The 24,172-nt window shown below is 37.0% G+C and overlaps 1 non-coding gene across 1 annotated transcript; it reads right to left on the bottom strand.

Moving 5' to 3' along the window:
• Window positions 1-6,289: 6,289 nt before the first annotated feature.
• Window positions 6,290-6,396, bottom strand: LOC146929048 (small nucleolar RNA R71). Its single transcript, XR_015009196.1, has one exon. It is a non-coding gene; the product is annotated as a small nucleolar RNA R71 (small nucleolar RNA).
• Between the last annotated feature and the right edge of the window lie 17,776 nt (window positions 6,397-24,172).

The following is a 24,172-nucleotide window of genomic DNA, read 5'->3' as shown; positions in this document are numbered from 1 at the left end:
TTACAGGTTTTCTATGACCACTAGAATCATAATATGCATAGAGACACTTGGTTTTGAGGCTTTTGGGTCAAAAACACCATTTTTAAAAGTGCTGGACTGTCACAACTTGCCACAGAGAGCTGGAAGTCAAAACAGGGGGTCCTGCTCGCCCCCAACTCGCCATTGCGAGTGGTTACTCGCCACCAACTCGCCGTGGCGAGCTGACAGCACCAAAGTGTGCTGTTGGCTCGTTCCGGGCAGTTTTTGGCAATTTCGCGTGAGGTTTTTCCCTGTGGTATTTTTATAAGATTAAATCCCTCAAACCAAGGTCCTATTTTGATAATCTTTAGCAAAGTTTTCTTGAGAAAGTGGCAAGTATTTGGCATAGATAGCAAAGCATGGCAAGATGTGAATCGATTGATATCTATTCACAAAGTAAGTTAAGCAAGCATATAAGTTTACCTCTAGTGGGATCGTTTAAGGATCCAAGGTAAAAGAGATAGTATGAATAGGTTTAACCTTCATACATGCATAAGACTAAGATTTTAATAAGAGTGTCATGTCTCTTGTTATCCTTCCAAGGTTGGATTCAAGGGGTTCCCCTAGGGGAATGGTTAAGCCGAAAGGGAGCCGCATGTCACTAAGTTAAGGTACCGTGTATTTTCTATTCCTTCCAAGGTTGGATATGAAAGGTTCTCCAAGGGGAACGGGGTAAGCCGTAAGGGGCCCGCACGTCACTAAGGGAGTCTGGTGCGCTCTTGCTAAGCATTTCACCGATAGTAAGGGATTAACTTTCGGGGTTACTCCACCCGGGACTAATCCGTAAAATGAACTCAGATAATGTTGTTTGTTACACACTAACATAATCAATGAAGTTGACTATGCATATTTATTATACATGTATATGTATTTTATAGAACCTTGACGTAGATCGTCAAGAACAAGTAGATACTTGGCGTAGATCGTCAAGAAGTAGTAAGATAGCAAGAATCACTTTTGTGATAAGATATGATATGTTGTAGATACAACATATTAAGCAAGTAGAAGCAAGTAAAGAAAGATATGCCGGTGACAATCTTAGGTTTTTCCTAATCGTCCGGTTTAGAATCCTGTCATGATAGAAGTATATATGAGCCTTGATGCATAGAGCGTATCTTGGCATTGAGGTTTTAGATTCCCCTTGACCGCCATTGCACGTATAAGAAGTGAAGCCTATAACAAGTTAAAGATATTATGACGGCCCTAGCAAACACAGTTGTCTAAGTAAGCAAGTCCCCACACACGTATAATCAACCGACATGTTGTATTGTAGACACGTGGTGACCGTAGGTTTCCTCAAGGTTACCTATAGCCTGGGATTAGGTGGAATTCACTGAGACATTATGTCTCATCCCAATCTTTATTTGTTTCAGATAAACAGGTTGGATAGCAAGCTAGTAGCCGAATGGATGATTCAATAAGTGATCGTTCGTACCCGCAGCAGGATGTTATGGATATTCAAGGATGTATTCTTTATACTTAATAAAGTCGTGTTGTGATTTTATTGTACGAACGCATAGTGTTGTAAAGATATTCATTTGAAGTTTTATTGTTGTAAATATTTAATGTATCTAGTACTAAACTAATGCACATGCTAGACTTTCTAGATACGTCTAGTATGGGTGTTACATTTGGTATCAGAGCAGGTCGATTCAGACCGTGCCTTGGGTCATTAAGTTACAACAAAGGTTGTGGGACCATTGGGTTCCAGGTAAATGTTCTAGTTGTTGTTGTTAGTTGAGCCTGATCAACTCAATTTAACATTCGACGATTAGAACGGATGCCTGAGAGCTGAATAGGACCCTGTAGGAACGAAGTATGTGATGAAGATACACTGGAAAGTGTGAACTCAGAAGAGAGAATTCGGACTGAGTATTGATAAGAAGTTGATCGTGCCAGTAGGTGACTGGTGAACTAAGCAAGTAGAAGTATGAATCCTTCGGTAATGTAAGGTAATGTTAAGAAGGGATGTTTCGACAGCGTTGGGTTTGATGTATAGAAAGGAATAACATTAATTGATTGAAGTTATGGACTTGTATGTTCAGAGTGGACAGGATTCTAGTGTTCGGAAAGTTGCGTTATGCGGTAATGTAATGAGGTAAGCTACTCGTAGTGGAGGAAGTGAATGAGTTAAGTGAAAGTTTTATGTTATCAGTACTAAGGCATTAATTTCCGACGTACCAAGAATTGTATCGAATTAAGTTGATGTTGCCATGTATATTTTATAGAATATTTTATGATGTTGGGAATAAATGATATGCATTTGATTACTTAAGAAATAAGAATTCTCATGCAAAGAATGTTATTAGGAAAATTGAGCTGAAGAAACTCGCCAATAGCGAACCTGGGGCGAAATTTTTTGTTTTTCCAAAAATTGTCAGTTCGTCTCTAGGGTCTGCAGTGACTATTGGGGAGTTGTCTTCACAATCTTTTATGAGACGAAAACCTATATAACATCAAGTGACAAATGCATATCACATCCTAAAGTTTTTAAAGGATAAAGGCATGGGCAATCATCCACGACAATAGATTCGGTTTAAGGTAACTTGGGACGTTAATGTGACAAGAGATAAGAAGGAGCTTAGACCAATAGTTTAGAGGTTTCAGTATTTAGAATGGACGTCACGGATGTGAAGACATGAAGAAAGAGTTAAAGTGGTGAAGAGTTATATGAAATCACGAGGTTCTTGGATTTTGCGAAGTTATGAGTACTCCTCAAATCTTTTTTTTGCTTGATTGACTTACTAAGGCTCGTTATGATGATAAATCAAAAAGTTTACAATATTTTAGAAAGACATACGCATATGGGTGATTAAAGCTGACATTTTGAAATTTTAAAATGAAAGTTTTGTTGGTACCGGTCTGTTACGTCTCATAGAGGGGGCTAAACTCACTAGAACTAAGATATGATGGCACATATGTGTTATCGACTCGTTCTGTGATTTTAGAGTAACGACTGGGGCCTAGGTTCAATATAATTTTTATATATTGGAAAATCATCAACGTCAATGACCCGTGTGCTAATTTACGAAATTTTCTTTGAAAGAAAAATCAACGAGCAAGCATTGGTACAATTAAGCAAAATATAGTATGAGGGAATACTAAGGTACAAGGTTAGATGTTTGAGGAATGTGTGTCCAAGTGCAAGATGAGACTACTATGGGAATTTGAGTTTTGCTCGGAAACAAGTTCAAGTATGATATGTATATATCAGGAGGTGAACCCAACTATCAAGAACGTAAGACCTATCCCCAAGAAAAGTATTATGAGTATACGATAAGTTTATCGTGAGTTTTAATCTTGCAACCAAAGAGTAGAGTATTGGTTGAAGCCAACCGGTGGGAATCAAAGTAGCGTAACGAACGCTAATCAGTAAAGTTGTTGACAGTAACCATGGAACATGGAATCTGGTAGTAGGAATCTTCGTGAAGAATGTTCGGGATAGTAATGCAGTTTTAGTGAGAAGTATTATGAGACAAGCAAGGAGTTCTAGATATGAAAAGTAAGGATTGATGCTTATACAGACAGAATTGATTAAGGTAAAAGTATAAAGGATGTAACTCCACTTTAGTAAGACAAGAAAGACTAGAGTTGTCACAATGAATTAATCGGGTTGCCTAATTGTAATGTCGAATGTGTAGAAGAGCTATCGGTTAGTCATAAGAGTATGTGCTATGTTAAGGAAATCCGGTTTATGAGATATGCACGATGAAATGCATACCCTCTTTTGCCATACTTGTTAAGTGATAACGATACTTGCTAGAATAGTGTTAGGCCATGATTTATAACTTTTAAAGTTAAGATTGGTATTAAGGAACTTGGGAACGATGTTGTTATAAAAATATGAAATTTTACATTTCTGAAACTAGTGAGGCACGTCGTAAGCGAACAAGCTCACTTAAGACGTACAGGCTACAGGGCCAACTTCTTTTAGACAAGTTTAGGGCGAGTTATAAAACCTTTTTCAAAATATAGAGACTCGTCCTGTGGTTCTGCAGTATCATTACAGATTCAGTTGACTTAGTTTTAAAATGATATTTTTAAGTCAATTATCTAATCGTTCCAAGAACCTATGTACCAAAGTTTAGAAATTTTTAGAAGCAAAATGCTAGAATGAGTATCGTTATTGACTAACAAGAAGTGGTATTAGGAAGTATGTGAATACTATGGAAGATAAGGTATTAAGAGGAAACGGCAATGTCCGTGTGATATCAATATCATACGGGATGCACGGATTTGTGCTAAGAGTGTTAAATGCAAGTGCAAGTGGACTTAGTTGAAGGTTTTAAGAGTATGTGATCCGCAAGACTAGTTAATAGATTGTCAGCCGAAACAGTATAATTGATTTCGCTTCTTTATGCCAAGTTAGACGAGTTACCCATGGATTCGGGTGCAAGGGGATTGTGAAGAGATAGAAAGGTTTCCTAAGACTCTAAAAAGGGATTTATAGAATCATCAAGGTTAGTAACATGAGTGATGACATGCTGTCATTACGTAATTTTTAGGACTTATTGTGACATTTTGATAGAGTTCTCATGCAATTTATACTGTTCTGGAGTGCAAAAAGCTTAAATATTGAAGTCTGTTCGAAGGAAATCGCGCCACGCCAATTTCAAGCCGTGTTGCGATTTTTGAAGCAAAATTACATCCTCCCTGTTTGAGGGAAATCGCGGCACGCCTATATACATGGCGCGGCGCGATTTTGACGGGTCAGGCCCATGACTTCTATAAATACTGCACTCAATCTGAAGAACAGGAGTTACGATTTTGGAGAGCAAAGTGCGATTTTGAGACATCGGAGACGGCTAGAAGGGCGATTTCTTCATCCTTTTTACCAATTCATGTATGTTTTAATTATTTCATTGATTATGCTATTTGTAAACTCGATTATGAGTAGCTAAATCTCTTAGAGATTAGATCCGAGATGAATCTTTATAACCCTAATTGACACATGTTGCTGTGAAACTCTATTTTGTTTATGAATTCAATTCTAGTTTATTCAATTCAATTGTTCTTAATGCTTTTTATATCTTGATCACATATAACTTGATTTCGTGAGAATGAATGACCACTGACCATGGCTTTCAACTTAGACCTAATTGAATTGTTCTAATAAACAGGGTTAGTCTAGGAATAGATAATCGTTTGTTAGTGATAATAGGTTAACGTTCGGTAAAACCTTCAAGAATTATTAGACCACCTAAGGAATTAGGGGCTGTAGTTTAAGAAGAGGGTCCTAACTCAAGGGATTGATTAGGGCTATTTTGTTAATCATCGTAAATTAGAAAAGGATTCATAACAAATAGGTGCAGTAGACCAATTAGGGGAACTTAGAGGATTCGACGGATCTGATCTCATCTTTCTCTCATATTTTCTTAATTAAATCTAATTTCTTTTATTTTCATAAAATCAAACCAAATCTTCCGCCTAGTGGCAAACTAAAAATAAACTTTATACATCCTAATTATATAACGCAATTGAATTATTGAAGTTAAAAACAGTCCTCTTGGGATCGATATTTTTACTACTTCGATAGTATTTGGTGCACTTGCCAAATGTCTATCAAGTTTTTGGCGCCGTTGCCGGGGACTGTTGAATTATTTCAACAAGGCAATTACGTTATAATTTAGGGTTTTTGCAATTTAAATTTCTGTTTTTAATTTTTATTTTTCTGTTTTCATATTCACTTGATTACTTTGCGTTGTGCAGTGCTACTAAGGTATTTTGCTGTTTATGCGAGGTAAACAGAGCTCAGACGACTTAGAGTACGATCCGGAAATTGAAAGGACTGCTAGAGCACTTCGGAAAGCTGTCCGGTCGCAAAGGTTAGCTCAGTCCGTTCCACCGGGTGTTCGAGAACAAATACCCGAGCCACTCTCAATTGAATCTGAAAGGATCTCTTCTCCTAAATCTGCAACTATGGAAGGAGAAGGAGTTGTACCACCGAGACCTAAGCTAGGAGACTACGGGTTAGCCACTCATCGCGGTCAACTGACCCACAACTGTCCTCAACGGTTTGAGGGACAAGCAATTCGATGGGACTGAAGCTATGAGTCCTCATGAACACTTGAGCCGCTTTGCTGAAACCTGCGAGTTTTGTGTGCAACCAGCCACCGTGACGGAAGCACAAAAGAAACTAAGGCTATTTCCTTTCACCTTGATGGGAAGGGCAAAAGATTGGTTGCTAACAATACCAAACGGGACTGTCCAAACATGGGAAGAGTTAGAGCTGAAGTTCTTGGAGAAATATTTCCCTATGTCTAAGTATTGGGACAAGAAGATGGAGATCTCTAACTTCAAGCAAGGAGAAGGTGAATCATTGTATGATGCTTGGGAGCGATTCAATTTGTTTCTTAAGAGGTGCCCTAATCATGAGTTCACCGAGAAACAATACCTCCAAATCTTCACTGAGGGGGTAACACCAAACACTAGAATGTTCTTAGATGCTTCCGCGGGAGGTAGTCTCAAGAGCAAAACTGATCATGAAGTCCAAGCTTTAATTGAGAACATGGCTGGAAATGAGTATCGGGCTGAAGCTAAGAAGAAAGAAAGAGGAGTGTTTGGGGTGAGTGAACAAACTGCTATCCTTGCTAACCAAGCAGCTATGAACAAACAAATCGAAGCTCTAACTAAGGAGTTTCAAGGCTTCACTCTGGCTCATAAGCAACAACAAGTGGCTGCAATCAAGTGTGACTTATGTGGTGAAGAACATCCCAACGGTGAATGTGTTCCAGAAGGATCAAGTGAAGAAGCTAATTTCATGGGAGGTTACCAAAGGCAGAGTCAATACTACAATTCAGGCATCAATAAGCATCCAAATCTAAGCTACTCAAATAACAATGCTTTGAACTCTCAGATGCTCACTCCTCCTCAACAACAACAAAGGAAGCCATCAGATCTTGAGGAAACTATGATGAACTTCATGAAGATGACTCAAGGCAACTTTGAAGAGATGAAGAAGAGTCAAGAAGCTGAAAGAAAGAACAATGAAGCTTCTAGAAAGATGCTTGAAACTCAACTGGGGCAATTAGCTAAGCAATTGGCTGAACAAAACAAAGGCGGATTATCAGGTAACACTAAAGACAACCCTAAGAATGAGTCTTGTAATGCTATTGAATTGAGGAGCAAAAAGGTTTTGACACCTTTAGTTCCAAAAGCTCCAAAGAAGGTTGATGATGTAGTTGAGGTGGAGGAGAATGATGTAGTTGAAAAAAATGATGAGGGTGAAGTTGAAAAAGAAAATGATCATGGAGTAGTTGAAAAAGAAAGGAAGGAAAAAATAGAGGGAGAAAAAAGTGAGAAGTTAATTGATGATGATTCAATCTTGAGGAAGACAAAGAGTCAAATATTGAAGGATGGAGACAAACCACAGGTTATTCCATCATATGTGAAGCTTCCATACCCTCACCTTTCAAAGAAGAAAGAAAAGGATGAAGGTCAATTCAAGAAGTTCATGCAACTTTTCTCACAACTTCAGGTGAATATTCCTTTCGGCGAAGCTCTTGATCAAATGCCGTTATATGCTAAGTTCATGAAAGACTTGTTGACTAAACGAAGGAAGCCTAAGGATGATGAGAACATTGCACTTTCTGAAAATTGTAGTGCTATTCTTCAAAAGAAGCTGCCACCTAAGCTGAAGGATCCTGGTGCATTTACTATCCCTTGTTCAATTGGACCGGTAGACATTGGAAGAGCTTTATGCGACTTGGGAGCAAGTATCAACCTGATGCCTCTTTCAATGATGAAGAAGCTTAAGTGTGGGGAACCAAAACCAACAAGAATGACCATTACTTTAGCTGATCGGTCAATCTCTTATCCTTTCGGTGTGCTTGAAGATGTGCTAGTCAAGGTTAATGACTTGGTGTTCCCAGCAGATTTTGTGGTCTTAGATATGGCTGAAGATGAAGACATGCCACTCATTCTAGGAAGACCTTTCCTTGCAACTGGTCGTGCTTTGATTGATGTTGAACGTGGAGAGTTAATGTTGAGGTTCCATAAGGAGCAGGTAGTTTTCAATATCTTTGAGGCAATGAAGAACCAAGATGAGAACCACAAGTGTTACCGGATTGACATTATTGAAGAAACAGTCGAAGAAAACTCCCTTGAATCTCAACCTATTCAACCTATGGAAGGAGAAATTGTTAAGCCTATTGAAAGTAAAGAAGTGGTTGAAGATGTTGGGGTGAAAGAGCATGTTAAGCAACTTGAAGTAAGCACAGATCAAATGCAACAACAATCATCAGGAGGCATCCTTGACAATAAGAATGGGGGATTGGAAACTTGGAACAGCATGCCTAAGACTAATTTCACTAATCCTTGTGGTGTGTTTACTTATAAGAAGATCCCCTTTGGAATGCATAATGGGCCGGCTACTTTTCAATGGTGTATGCTTTCAATTCTCTCTGATACGATAGAAAGGGTTGGGAGGTATTGTGACAAAGAGTTGGTAAGGAACAAGCTTGTTGATGAAGCTGTGGATCTAAGGAAGTCTGGTGCACAAGGAACTTTCAAGGGTAAGGAACAAAAGCTGAAACAGTACCGTAAAGGAAGACTCCCAAACAATGAAGAGTGAGAGACATCAACTGATCTTTAAAGATCGTCATCAGTCAAGCTAGTGACGGTAAAGAAGCGCTGGGTGGGAGGCAACCCACTATTTAATTTTCAGGTATGATTTTATTGCTTTCAAAAATAAAAACACAAAAATATTTTTCTTTTCTTTTAATACAGGGCAGGAAAGTTTAAAAATTTGTTCAAAATATACCTCTTGTTAAGAAAATCATGCAAGGTACTGATGTCTTGCATGATTCTCTCCTCAAAAATTTTCAGAACTTAAAAGAACGCAGGCGTTTTTCAAGAAAACAATTTTTTTTTTGGCCTGAGGAAGCAAAACACACTACCTGTTTCATCAAAATCGCGCCGCTCTGTGTAAATTGGCGTGCCGCGATTTTGAGGAACAGAAGAACACTTTCCCTGTTTTAAAGAAATCGCGCCGCGCCTTGTAATTGGCCGCAGCGCGATTTTGCTTGGAAACTGCCTTTATATTTTCCAAAACTAGCCGTTACAAACCCACCAAACTTCCCAACCGTTAAAAATTTGCCCATTACTAGCCGTTACACACAAAATCGCGCCGTGCCTTGCAAATTGGCGTGCAGCGATTTTGCCACTACAGCACTATAAATCCTTCACTGTTCATCATCATTTTCATTCCATTCTTCCTACCTCTTTCTACCAAAACTTCCCTCAACTTCCACTCACGAATTTTTATCATCTTCATCTCCTTTTTCACTTCCTAAACATCATCTACCCACAATCCTATCACAAATTCATCAATTCAAAACACCATCAAACCACAATCATTCCCAAGTTTCCCAAACTTCACAAAATTTCCCATTCACCATCTTCCTTTCACTCACAAATGGCCTCCAACCAAAGAAACACCCGCTCAAAGAAAGCCACCAACCCCAAACCATCCACAAGCAAATCCAAACGCCCTCGTGCCGCATCCGGACCACCCGAAAACGCCATCCATTTCATCAATGACCAAGCCCAAGAGTTCCATCAATCTATGAAGAGTTTCAAAGTGATAGGGGAGAGGAAATTTGATTTCACAAAGCTTGTGAAGTATCCTTTCTTTGAGTCTGAATTACGAAGGAGGGGGTGGACGAGGTTGAATGAGATGATCGACGAAGCAAACAACAAAACGGTAATCGTCGAATTCTTTGCAAATGCAAGGGTGTCCGATACACCCTTTCAATCTTTTGTGCGAGGCAAATACATTGATTTCAGCCCGGATGCTCTCAATGCATGGCTGAATGTTCAAGCACCGGAGGAGTGTTGGGTTGAAAAATTAAGGAGGGAGAGATTTGGTATTACGGAGGATACCTTTGATGAGATAATCACCACCATGTGTAGGCCTGGGTCGACTTGGAAAAGGTCCCGGATGCTTACCTATGCAGAGATGCTGCCGATACCCAAGGCGTGGGTGTCCTATTTGGTCCAGACTCTTGAGAGTGCATCTTGCACTTCTGAAATTCCTCTCAAGAGGGTGCTTGCTGCCTACGCCATCATCAAGGAGCACCCTATAGATATTGGCCGCCTCTTGGCCAATAGTCTTCATGATCTAGCAACCGGAAACACCACACAATTGGGGCATGGAAGTCTAATTAATTGGTTGTGTGAGCAAGAGCTTGTGCCGGCTTATGATAGTGATCTCAACACCAGCAATATGAAGCCAATCACGGACTCGGTAATGGATGGATTTGTGAAGAAATATGAAGGCTATATGAAGGAGAGAGAGAGGGAGGCAGCAAGGCAACAACAAATGGAGCAAGGAGGGAGTAGTAGCCAAGGGGGTTATGCTCCTCTTCACCCAAAGCTTGAGGAATTCATGCATGTGCAAGCTAATTGGATGAATGAGACTTCGGACCAGCTGTGGGTGAACCGTCCTAGGTTCTCAGCTGCGTTTGCTGCGGAGGCTCAATTGCATATGGGTCCGATTAGTGGGTCTTATGAGAGGTTTGGAGGCTCCCGTGAGCGCATGGAGGAGGGAAATCACTGATGATTTCAATGCCACCGAGCAAGATCAAGGAGATGGCATCTTTGAAGGATTGAGGACACCGGGGGCTGGACACTCGGATGATGATGTGAACATGGGCTGATCTACTGATGGATTTGCATTTTTTGCTTTGTATTTTATTTTCAGTTATTTTTCTTTTGATGTATTTTTTTTATTTTCTTTTTATGTCGAAGTCCATTGAACTAATTTCCCTATTGTAATTGCTCCTGCACTTGTTTATTATTAATGAATTTGTTTTGTTTCATGTGACCTATTCCAGTTTAGTAACAGTTGTTTGATGAAACCGTATTCCAAAAGTTCTAAAGGAGGGGTGACTTGATTCAAAGGCGAAGTGTACGACGTTGCTAGGTAGTCACATACTCCCAGAAATCTCAGCCATAAGGTTCATTGCCAAATTTTGTTTTTCAATTTACTTATATTTAGATTAGTTTTCCATGCAACTACATTTCTAGAACTTGCATTGTTTCTCTATTATTGATTGGTCTTTGTCGATTACACACTGAGGCAAAAATGCTTGGTCCTATGAGCCTTTTTGAAGCCTACCCTGTTTTAATTTGTTGAATTTATCCTTTCTTAACCAATTGTGAGCCGGTAGGATTAGAACTTTTTGTTCGGTGACAAACTACATTACAAGCCTAGAGACTTTTAGGACTTGTCCCTTAATGTATTTTCTGAGTTAAGGCATTGTAGAATGTTGCTAAAGATTAAGTTTGGGGTTGCTATTGGAATTTGCAACCAACTAAGTTTGGGGTGGGGGTACTAGAGAATAAGAGAACAAAAATGAAAGAAATAGGAAATTGTCATGCAAAATACACACAAAAATGGTGTATCAAAAAAAAAAGAAATTGAATGATGAAAAAGGGACAAAACATTGAAAATCCGAGTAACTTCAAACTCGATTCTCCCTAAATGTTAAAAATGTTCTCTAGTACCTTTGCATTGATTGTATTTCCACAAGGTGAATGAATGAAGGATTGAATTTTGTGCTTTAACTTCCGTAGGAATGCCTAACTCAAATTTTGTGTAGCCTACTTATCCAAATATATCCCACCTTTCACCTAAGCCCCGTTATAACCCTAAAGACCTCAAAAGTGTGTAATGATATTGACTTTGATTGATGTTTAGAAACTTTTCAAGCGTATGGTAATATGTAGACCTGCATGTCGACTGGTAGAACCCTATTTCAATTTGAATGCGTGGAGTTGTGAATTGGTGGATGCGAACAAGTCAAACTAGCTCATCTTTAGCTAGAAGGAGAATGAACTTTTGGGTACTATCGTTTTGTCAGGTAACTGTTATTTTACTGTCGTTTGTCACTGTTGCAAGCAAATTCCTTGAGGACAAGGAATGGTTTAAGTTTGGGGTTGTGATGACATGCTGTCATTACGTAATTTTTAGGACATATTGTGACATTTTGATAGAGTTCTCATGCAATTTATACTGTTCTGGAGTGCAAAAAGCTTAAATATTGAAGTCTGTTCGAAGGAAATCGCGCCACGTCAATTTCAAGCCGTGCTGCGATTTTTGAAGCAAAATTACATCCTCCCTGTTTGAGGGAAATCGCGGCACGCCTATATACATGGCGCGGCGCGATTTTGACGGGTCAGGCCCATGACTTCTATAAATACTGCACTCAATCTGAAGCACAGGAGTTACGATTTTGGAGAGCAAAGTGCGATTTTGAGACATCGGAGACGGCTAGAAGGGCGATTTCTTCATCCTTTTACCAATTCATGTATGTTTTAATTATTTCATTGATTATGCTATTTGTAAACTCGATTATGAGTAGCTAAATCTCTTAGAGATTAGATCCGAGATGAATCTTTATAACCCTAATTGACACATGTTGCTGTGAAACTCTATTTTGTTTATGAATTCAATTCTAGTTTATTCAATTCAATTGTTCTTAATGCTTTTTATATCTTGATCACATATAACTTGATTTCGTGAGAATGAATGACCACTGACCATGGCTTTCAACTTAGACCTAATTGAATTGTTCTAATAAACAGGGTTAGTCTAGGAATAGATAATCGTTTGTTAGTGATAATAGGTTAACGTTTGGTAAAACCTTCAAGAATTATTAGACCACCTAAGGAATTAGGGGCTGTAGTTTAAGAAGAGGGTCCTAACTCAAGGAATTGATTAGGGCTATTTTGTTAATCATCGTAAATTAGAAAAGGATTCATAACAAATAGGTGCAGTAGACCAATTAGGGGAACTTAGAGGATTCGACGGATCTGATCTCATCTTTCTCTCATATTTTCTTAATTAAATCTAATTTCTTTTATTTTCATAAAATCAAACCAAATCTTCCGCCTAGTGGCAAACTAAAAATAAACTTTATACATCCTAATTATATAACGCAATTGAATTATTGAAGTTAAAAACAGTCCTCTTGGGATCGATATTTTTACTACTTCGATAGTATTTGGTGCACTTGCCAAACGTCTATCAATGAGTAAGAGGCGTAAGTCGCAAGGTGCGGTAAGAAAGATTATGTATGCATGATAGAATGTATGCATAATAAGATGTTCTAGATGCAAGTAAGCACTGCAAGGCCAACCTGGATTCTGGTAGGACCCCAGTTTAAAGGCAATCCTGAGTGTTTTAGTTATGAAAGGTTACTTAGATGCATGGTTACGCTAAGTGGATAATTTATGGATCCGAGACAATCAATCCTCATGCAGCAGAGGTAAGTTCAATCACTATGTTCTGAGGTAGTTATGTGATTTTGAGAAGGATATTAAGGTTGAAGAGACTATATTAGTATATACGGATTAAGAAAGGGAATAAGTTATGTGTTTGATAAGGAAAGTATACATCGAACTTTCGGAGTGGTTTTGATCAGATACTGTTAGGGGTGTTCGCGGTTCGGTTTGGATCGGTTTTGAGGTAAAAAATCAACCGATCCAAAATAAAAATCACGTGCGGTTCGGTTCTGTTTAGATGATTATGTTAAAAAAATCCGAACCGATCCGATCCAAATATATGCAGTTTAATTTGGATCGGTTTTTGGATATCCAAAATGCAACATGTAATTTTTTATTAATATTAATATTACTCATACACCGTAAAATAATAGGTTTGATACAAAATATGACACAAATTTATTAAAAAAGTTAACATTACACAATGAAAATGGCTGATTATATTTGAAATAGATGATGTAGTAATAATATAGATTAAATTAATACAATATATAAGATTAAATACCAATAAGAAATATAATAATGCAATATATAATACATATAAAATAATAAATAAGTATACAAATTTACTTTTGCAGTTCGGTTTGGTTCGGTTCGGTTTTGAAAAGGCAATCCGAAATCTGATCCAATCATAGCGGTTTTTCCAAAACAACATCCAAACACATCCAAAAATATTCGATTTTTTGCGGTTTTCGGTTTTTTTGGATTGGTTTGCGGTTTTATTTTGGATCGGTTTGGATTTGAACACCCCTAGATACTGTATAGCTGAAACCAAAGGAGGCAGATTTTAGTTACGATGATTGGTAGATGATTTCTAAATTTTGAGGACGAAATTTATTTAAAGGGGGTAGAATGTAATATCTTGTCTGTCAGTATCGGAATATTACCAGTCGATCGTGCCAGAGGATTAATATCATAGAAAGTAAGCTTAATGGAAACATTTATTATGTGATATCAGCTAAATACGGATAAAGTATCAGTGTCATATTTATCACGCTTAAGACAAGGGCAGTTTGATAATTGCACGCAAAAGGATATTTATATGGCTTTTGGGCAAAATATCGCACAAAAATCTTGTCCTTTCTCTCTCTAGTTTTTGGTAAAGGTTTTCTCTCCTCCTTCTCTCATCTCCCACGCCCTCTTCCTCTCTTCTCTCCACCAAACCTTTCCAAACTTCTTCCTTCCATGGCAAGGCTTTAACTTATGTTCCTTCAAAACACCATAATCATATGAAGCTTGGTTTGAGTTGTCTTACACTTCTCCTCTCCATCAAGAATAGTTCAAAAGTTAGGGTTTGGATTTGAGCAAGAAGTTAAGGCTTTGGATAGTTGATTTGGAGTTTATGTTGATCATTTATCGTGGAAGTGGAAAGTTAAGCAAGAAACAACCATGAGGAAGAGTTCATCTTGAAGTATAAGGTTAGGGTTTGACTCATGGTAAGTTGGAAGATGTTTCAAGCTAGGGTTTCTTCATGGTCAAGAACTATGGTGCTTAGATTGCAAGAAAGAATAGCAAGTTTGAAGGTTATGATCAAAGAAAGCAATTGACCAAGAGCTAGGGTTTTGGTTGCGCCTAAGCTTGGAGATCAAGTGCAAATCATTAGGTGAGTTCCTTAGATAGTTTTCCACCCTTGGTTTATGTGTTTCACTCTTGTAAGAAAACAATGTAAATTCTAGAGTTTAAAATATTTGAATAGTTGCCCTTTTCATGCCATGCTTGCTAACCATGTGAATACTTGCTATAAAGATGTTTTACATGTTTTCTATGACCACTAGAGTCATAATATGCATAGAGACACTTGGTTTTGAGGCTTTTGGGCCAAAAACACCATTTTTACAAGTGCTGGACTGTCACAACTCGCCACAGCGAGCTGGTAGCTCGTGAGTCGTGCTGGAAGTCAGAACAGGGGGTCCTTCTCGCCCCCAACTCGCCACTGCGAGTGGTTACTCGCCACCAACTAACCACCAACTCGCCATGGCGAGCTGACAGTACCAAAGTGTGCTGTTGGCTCGTTTCGGGCAGTTTTTGGCAGTTTCGCGTGAGGTTTTTCCCTGTGGTATTTTTATAAGATTAAACAACTCAAACCAAGGTCCTATTTTGATAATCTTTAGCAAAGTTTTCTTGAGAAAGTGGCAAGTATTTGGCATAGATACCAAGGCATGGCGATCGAGAGATATTATGTTATGAATCGGGTAGCAAGACAGTCATTCAGGAAGGGAATGAAAGTAGAACCTTGACATATCTTGTCAAGAACTAGAATAGTTAGAAAAGAAATAAAATGCTATGCATTAGTGAGATGTTTGAAAAGACGCGAGGTGATAAAGAGTATTGTCTTCGCATAGAAGCAAGTACCATACGAGTATGGCAAGATGTGAATTGATTGATATATATTCACAAAGTAAGTTAAGCAAGCATATAAGTTTACCTCTAGTGGGATCGTTTAAGGATCCGAGGTAAAAGAGATATTATGAATAGGTTTAACCTTCATACATGCATAAGACTAAGATTTTAATAAGAGTGTCATGTCTCTTGTTATCCTTCCAAGGTTGGATTCAAGGGGTTCCCCAAGGGGAATGGTTAAGTCGAAATGGAGCCGCATGTCATTAAGTTAAGGTGCCGTGTCTTTTGTATTCCTTCCAAGGTTGGATATGAAAGGTTCTCCAAGGGGAACGGGGTAAGCCGTAAGGGACCCGCACGTCACTAAGGGAGTCCGGTGCGCTCTTGCTAAGCATTTCACTGGTAGTAAGGGATTAACTTTCGGGGTTACTCCACCCGGGACTTGTAAGTTCGGATTGTAACCTAAGAGGGAGGGTGAATTGGGTTTCTAGGAATATTGGTCAATTTTTAAGAGTTTTGCGTTGTTGATTATTTTTCCAGTAAATAATGATGAAGGTATGAATGCGGAAAAATAAAAGAGTAAGGGAAGAAGAAATGACACAAGAGAGTTTATAGTGGTTCCCCTCTAAACCTTAGGGTCAGTCCACTCCCTTCACACCCCGCGAAGGAATTCACTATGTTAGAATCTTTGTTACAAGCAATCTCACCCCAAGACCCCCTAACAATCTTTCTAACATAAACACAAGAAAGAAACCCTCTCTCTTGATTACAACACAAACACCAAACACTTTTGGTGGACTTTGAATCTCCCCGAATCAAAGAACCTTTTACAACAATCACAAGATAGCACCCCACTATCTTTAACAATAATTCTCACCAACAATGGCAAGAAACTTTACAACAAAGTAATTGAAGAATAACAAATGTATGGTTGTATATCTTTATCAATATCACTTTAACAAATGGACTTAATGCTCAGAAAACTTTTTAATAAATGTTAAAGTGTATGCAAAGTTTTCCAAACAATTTGAATAAAAGTTTAAAAGCAAGTGATATTGAAATGTCAATCGAGATAATGAAAGTTGTTGTGTATCAATTGCTTTGATTCTCAATTGAATTTATAGAGACTAAAAAGATGTTTATGAAACAATGCTATTTATCAAAAAAGGGTTACCAAAACATATTTGAAAAGGTACCGTATTTTAGTGAAAAAGAAAATGATGTGCTGTGTGCGTTAACAAAAAGTACCCGTTGTCACAAATATGAAATTGGCAACATTTTTCTTTTATGAATGCAATGCAACGTTGACAATATCATGCTGATTTAATTCCAACGGCCACCAAAGCAAAATTGACATTTGAAAAAAAACAGGACCGTTGAAACAAAGCCATTGTGAGTAAAATCAATTTAGACAAAGCCAAATCCAATTATGCATTTTCAAAAGAACTAGCGTGAGGCTTTATTTCAAGAATGCTATTAAGGGCTAAATCAGCATCATTATAATTTTCCTAATCAAAAACATTTTCATGCAAAAAATCTTTTAAGGCACAATCTCATTAAAATAAAAATGATTGTGAGTGTGTGATTTATTATCATGAGTTTTAGCATTGCTTCATATGGAGACTTAGAAAAAGTATTTGTAATTATTTTCTGAGCATTCTAAGTCTGTTAAATGTTAAGAATGATAGTGTCAAAGATAAGAACCATACTTACAAAAATATAACTATGAAGCTTAAGTCCCATTATCTTCATTCTTCAACTTGAGCCTCCATATAGTTTTTCTTCTTTTGTGATGTGAGTTTGTTATCATCAAAACACAGCCAAGTCTAAGAAGGAAATCTTCTTCACAGGACTAATCCGTAAAATGAACTCAGATAATGTTGTTTGTTACACACTAACATAATCAATGAAGCTGACTATGCATATTTATTATACATGTATATGTATTTTATAGAGCCTTGACGTAGATCGTCAAGAACATGTAGAGACTTGGCGTAGATCGTCAAGAAGTAGTAAGATAGCAAGAATCACTTTTGTGATAAGAGATGGTATGTTGTAGATACAACATATTAAGCAAGTTGAAGCAAGTAAAGAAAGATATGCCGGTGACAATCTTAGGTTTTCCCTAATCGTCCGGTTTAGAATCGTGTCATGATAGAAGTATATATGAGCCTTGATGCATAGAGCGTATCTTGGCATTGAGGTTTTGGATTCCCCTTGACCGCCATGGCACGTATAAGAAGTGAAGCCTATAACAAGTTAAGGATATTATGACAGCCCTAGCAAGCACAGCCATCTAAGTAAGCAAGTCCCCACACACGTATAATCAACCGGCAGATTGTATTGTAGACACGTGGTGACCGTAGGTTTCCCCGAGGTTACCTATAGCCTAGGATTAGGTGGAACTCACTGAGACATTATGTCTCATCCCAATCCTTATTTGTTTCAGATAAACAGGTTGGATAGCAAGCTAGTAGCCAAATGGATGATTCAACAAGTGATCGTTCGTACCAGCAACATGATGTTATGGATATTCAAGGACGTATTCTTTGTACTTAGTAAAGTTGTGTTGTGATTTTATTGTACGAACGCATAGTGTTGCAAAGATATTCATTTGAAGTTTTATTGTTGTAAATCTTTAATGTATCCAGCACTAAACTAATGCACATGCTAGACTTTCTAGATACGTCTAGTATGGGTGTTACATCAAGTCAGTAGAGTTCAGAATGGGGGTTTTGAGAGTGTGAGAGATTCTACCTTTGAGGCTGCGAGGAGCCTCCTATTTATAGAAGTGGGTGAATGCAAAGCCATTGTAAGGTACACGTGTGGGCGGCAGTTACGAAATAAGTAAAAGTGTAGCCACCAGTGAGATATTTGCGGGAACGTGGGTAAAGAGATGTAACTGCTCATTTGAACAGATCTCAGTTGCTCCGCGCACCCCCCTCGTTTGGATAAATGCAGCCATAAATTACACATTGAAGAAAGACAGTCAATTTATTACTAGGATTCCTCTCAAAAAAAGAGTAAATAGGCAATTACCCCGTTGAAATTGTAAGTTTCGTCAATTACCCCCGACATTAACAAAACGTCAATCACCCCCTTGAAATTGCACAACGTCAATCAATTTACCCCCTCCATCAAATTATTTTGTTAGTCAACATGACGTTTTGCAAATACCCCCTTAAGTTTTGCACTTATGTGCAAAATGCCCCCCGAACTTGAAAATTTATATATTTTTTTTATCCTTGACTTAAAAGATATTAAAGGAAAACAATTAACGGTTAACTTCAATACTTTAAACTCTACAATATTATAAGATATTATTAGAAAAAATTCACAAGCTATTATTCCAAGGAAAAACTCACAAGCAGCAGTTCTTTCATTTGTATTTGATTCTTTCTTAAACAATGCTATCAGTTCAGAATCAACATCAGATTCAGATTTGAGCCACCTACATTGACAACAAACATTCGTGGCAAAACATCACAAACATTTGTATACATATGCACCAACAAATTTGATAAAACATCATTAGTTTGACAATGATTTATGATGAGTACTCATGTAGCCAATGACTTTGATCGTGATATATAACTTTTTTTGCAAAGGAACTGTGATATATAGCTTAAAAATGAGGTTCATAATAGAAAAATTATTAAAGAACATGGGGATATTCAGGGCCGGACCTTGGGGAGTGCAAGAAGCGCTACTGCACCGAGCCTCTAAAAACTACGGGCCTCAGAAAAAATTATAATACCCACCCCCATTGAAAGAATCACAACAATTATTTCTTTTTCGCATAAACCATTCGTTTTTTTCCCCTTTCCTACAACGTAGGAGTGACATTCCAAACGACACCGTTAGATAAATTTCAAGTCTCTTTCACTTAATTTTATTTTGTTTTGTTTCGTGTTTGAAAGTTCTTCTGATTCTGATTTTTTAATGAAGCTTAGCTACACAAAAAGAATTGTGTTTTGATTTTACTGGGGCCTATTTTAAAAATAGAACCGAGCCTCCTATTTCATAGGAACGGCCCTGGGGATATTGTCAGGAAATTTTAAGAGGAGACAGAAAAATGAAGACTAAAAGGAAGCTATTCACACATACAATAGTAACAAAGCTTTAGGTATGAACTAAACATAATAAATAGGCCAATAACAACATTGATTTCAATCATTACGTTACATGGTACCATAGCTTATGCCTTTCCACGCTACATCACCCAAAGTTTATCAATCGAATAATACTTTAAACTCTACAATATTACAATTCAATTAAAGTTAGTGGTTAATTATTTGTCTTTAATATCTTTAGTGTCAAGGATTTTCAAGTTCGGGGACATTTTACACATAAGTGCAAAACTTCAGGGGATATTTGCAAAACGTCATGTTGACTAACAGAAGAACTTGACGGAGGGAATTGATTAATGTTGTGCAATTTCAAGGGGTAAAAGAAGTTTTGTTAATTTCAGAAGGGTAATTGACGAAACTTACAATTTCAGGGGATTAATTGTCTATTTACTCCTAAAAAAATGAATCCCAATTAACAAATAGTTAAAGAGAGTACATTGAAAACAAAAATATGATATAGAGGAACATGAAGGATATGGTTTAATATGTGAATGCAAAAAGGATGTACATCAGCTTCACAAACCTTACCTTTGGAGTTAAAAACGGCTATAAATAGTATTTGTCCTTCGACCACTATATAAAATATGGTCCAAAAATCCTCCATAGCTCCCTCATAAATTCACACACGAATCGATCAATGGTGATATTATCAACCTGGGGAATCATCGAATTCAACGCATCATCAAGCACCCGTAACATCTGAGTGGCAATTATCTGAGACATATAAAGTCTCTTTGTTCATCATCACAACCTTAAAAGTTGGAATCATGTAGAACTATGGAAATTTTGTTCTTTTTCTTATGGTAAAGTTGTTTACAACCCTTATCCAAGGCTAAATAAAAAGATTGTATGTGCACAGAGAAGCAAGAGATTGAAGGTGAGCAAAACACAAGAAGGGGGTTGAATTATGTTAGTTTTTTCTTCTTTTTAAACTAAGTCCAAGGTCTAGAGTCTGATAGAGTTCAGATTCTAGAGCAATGTTCAGAGTCTAATGCAGCGGATAATGTAAAGATAAAGAGAAAGACGCAAAGCAATTATATAGGTTCCTTCCACAATCCGGAAGTAGTCCTTTTCCCCTTGCACTTCCAAGGAGGGTTCACTAAAATCAATATATGATTACAAATGCTCAAACACACAAACAAGAGACTTCAAATACTCAAGCACACAAGCAAGCAATTTCCTATACTCAAGCACAAAAGCAAGAGACTTCTAAACAAACTAAATTACACAGAAAGATGTTCGGTTTGAATACTTGATATACAATCAGTGGTGTTCACAATACAAATCAGAATCAGACTCTTAAAACTCTAGAATATCTAAGATATGAAAGTTGTTAAGAAATTCTAAGTGAACTTGATGTGCAATAATTTTAGCTGAGTTTTGACACAGTTAAATTGTTGTTGAGTCTCTCTTTATTCTTCAAGTCTTCATTCATTTATATAGAGGGGAAAGCGAGACTTTGGAGAATTGTCAGCACATCAAAATAGTCGTTGTTGAAGTTTGATCAAACCCAACAACCATCTCCCCTTAATCATAAAAACATACAATTTTCACAAAACTCATCAAAGCAATGATTCATATCTCCCTCTTCACTTCTCTCCTGCAGTTACATTGCATCTCCCAACCAAAAACCTCACTCTAATCCCCTTCTAATCTCACTCGTTTTTCCCCTAAACTTCACCCAAAAAAAAACACTCTTTTTATTATTATCTTCAATCTCAACCGTTGCTTCAACATCATCAAAGTCCTCTTCCAACAACACTAACCCTAATAATCAAAGTCCCAAACGTGAGCAGAATTTGGTTTGAGGTAAAAGCTTCCCAACATTGACTATGGAAAGGAAAGAAGAAGAAACTTTTTTACAATGCCCATCAATTCAATTGATCAAATATAACAAAGTTGTTCCAGTTATCCAAAAAACAAAAATAATAATGGAATCTTTTTTCAGATGATGAATATAAAATAAAAATTGAAAAATGGAGAATTGAGTAGATAGGTACATTGATGTCATCACTGACGTAATTAAACTCCTTACTGGCTTTCTGATCGAACCAATATGATCCAACCTTGTTGAATACTTGATCATTTCTCCATCTACAACCATAAAGAGAAAATGAACAAAAAGAGAAAGCAGAGATGAATGTGATGATGGAGAACAAAACCATGTTGCCTGTTTCTTCGCAAGGACTTTTTTGAGACACTGTTAATTAATTTCTATTTTTTTATTTTCCAATTCACTACTACAATTTTGAGTTTTAATAGCACAATTTTAATAGCGTTTTTTAATAAATGCTATCAAAAACACCATTGACAGGCTTGTTATAGCGCTTTTGGTCGAACGCTAATATAGGTGGCTCATAAAAAGGCTTTGTTAGCGCTTATGAGAAAGTGCTATAAGTTGTCTACCTTTAGATAGCGTTTTTGGAATAACGCTATTATTTAGCTACACGTTTGTTAGCGCTTTTGCAGAAGTGCTATTATCAAATAAAAAGTATGTTACACAGAGAATATATTTATTTTTGCAAACTCTCCTTCAACACTTACAAACACAACACTCACTACTCAGTAACACATCCAGATCTCACTCTCCTTCAACATTATCTAATTCACTCCGGCGAACACCACTGTTACTCTCTGTCGAACAACTTCCATAACTCACTCTATGGAGCACCCAACTCACCACCATGCCATCCTTTCTTCTCAAAAACCTTCGCCGGACTCTCCTCCTTCCGACGCTGTTTTCGGCCGCCTCAAACTCCGATGAAAAAACAAAGTCTGCTTTCAAACTCCTTATCACCTAAGCTTTCTACTGAATGATTTCTGTGGTTCTCCTCTCCACTCTCCAGGTTTTCTTTTCTTTGTTCTATTTTGTTCAATTGTTTGTCTAATTCGAATCTACTGATACTGATGCTTGTTAATGGGTTGAAAAAATGTTTAATATCCCGAATTTTGATTTCCCAAACCCTAATTTTGAATGTTTGAGTTATTGAAAGGTTTGTGTTCATAATTGATCTATTCACGATGGTAAAGGATTAAAATATAAAATAACTAAATTGGGTTTATTTCATTTTTTTGTATACATGTGAAGATGAGATGACATTTTTCTCATTGACGTCGCCTATAATTTTGATATGACGACATTCATTCAGTATCTTTGCACCATGTTGATTTGTGACAACTATATTTAATTTTAGGATTTATATCTATAAGATTAAATTTTTTGGGTTTTTTAACAACTATTTTTTAATTCAGCTTCAGACACATGAATGAGAAGCTTCTTTGATGAGTGTTGTGATTTGGGTTTTGTTGATTGGTGGTTTTGGAGTTGGAATCCTTTCAATGCCTTGTGAAGCGTTTAATGTACACCAAGCTTGAACGAGTCTTCTAAGAGCGTGGTTTGGTGTTAGATCAGTGTAATCTTATAGTTGTTGTTTTGTAACATGACATGTCATGTTTTTCATTGAAAACAGTCTTTGACTTAATTTTATTTTGGGCACAATATTGATCAAAAGAAAGGAAATAAATAGTAGTACCAAATTAAGTTGTGGACTGGCTATTGCATATTGCTTCTTTATGTCTCAATTGTTTATGAAGAACAATTTTTTTTTCTTCAGGTTTATGCATTATTGGTGTTATCACATCCAGAAGAAAGACATCTATTGTAGAGAAATGTGAATTTTAGAACAGAACTTATTATAGGTAATTGTGTTTCATATCTTTGCTTCAAACACTTGGAACATTTAGATGCTAGTCTAGTCATTTGTGAACTTAGCTAAGTATCATCATATTGTGAGAAGAATTGCAAAGTTGTAATTCTTAAATTTTCAAACTCTTATATGTGATATGTTATCTTCTATACAAACTTCAGATGCAAAACTACATAAGGAAAAATGAATTGAAAAAGCATTGAGAAAAGGATTTGAGAGAAGACTTGCTACTATACAAGTAAGACTCAACAACTTACATAATTGTTTTCTTTTATTTCTTTCTTTCTTTTTAATTTTCCTTCATTTATCTTTCCCTTGACATTTCATAATGGCACTATATTTTTTTGATAATATATGGGCTGCTTGGATGACATAGAGAATGAGATGAATTCGTATGCCGAATGTTGCAATATGTGCAGTTTTCTGTGTCTGAAATTTATCTAGTTGAAACTGTGAATGTTTGTGTCACAATATTGTGTGATTTGACTATGAATGATGTTCACTGAAACTTAGTTTTTGTGCTTATAGTGATATTGAATTGTATTTGAATGTGACAATTATTTGTTTATCTCCACTTACTAGAGAAGCTCGAAGAAATAATTTTGTCCTTGGAGTGATTTGACTCTAACATAATTTTGCATGTCTTGAATGGCTAACAATTAACGTAGATAAGTTGTGGTCAAAAGTATATAG

The sequence above is a fragment of the Medicago sativa genome, chromosome 4 (assembly GCF_051527215.1).
Source record: "Medicago sativa cultivar Bolivia chromosome 4, Bolivia_mono, whole genome shotgun sequence".
Classification (NCBI taxonomy): Eukaryota; Viridiplantae; Streptophyta; class Magnoliopsida; order Fabales; family Fabaceae; genus Medicago; species Medicago sativa.
The sequence above is the reverse complement of the archived record's forward strand: the minus strand, read 5'-3'. Positions and strand labels throughout refer to the sequence as shown.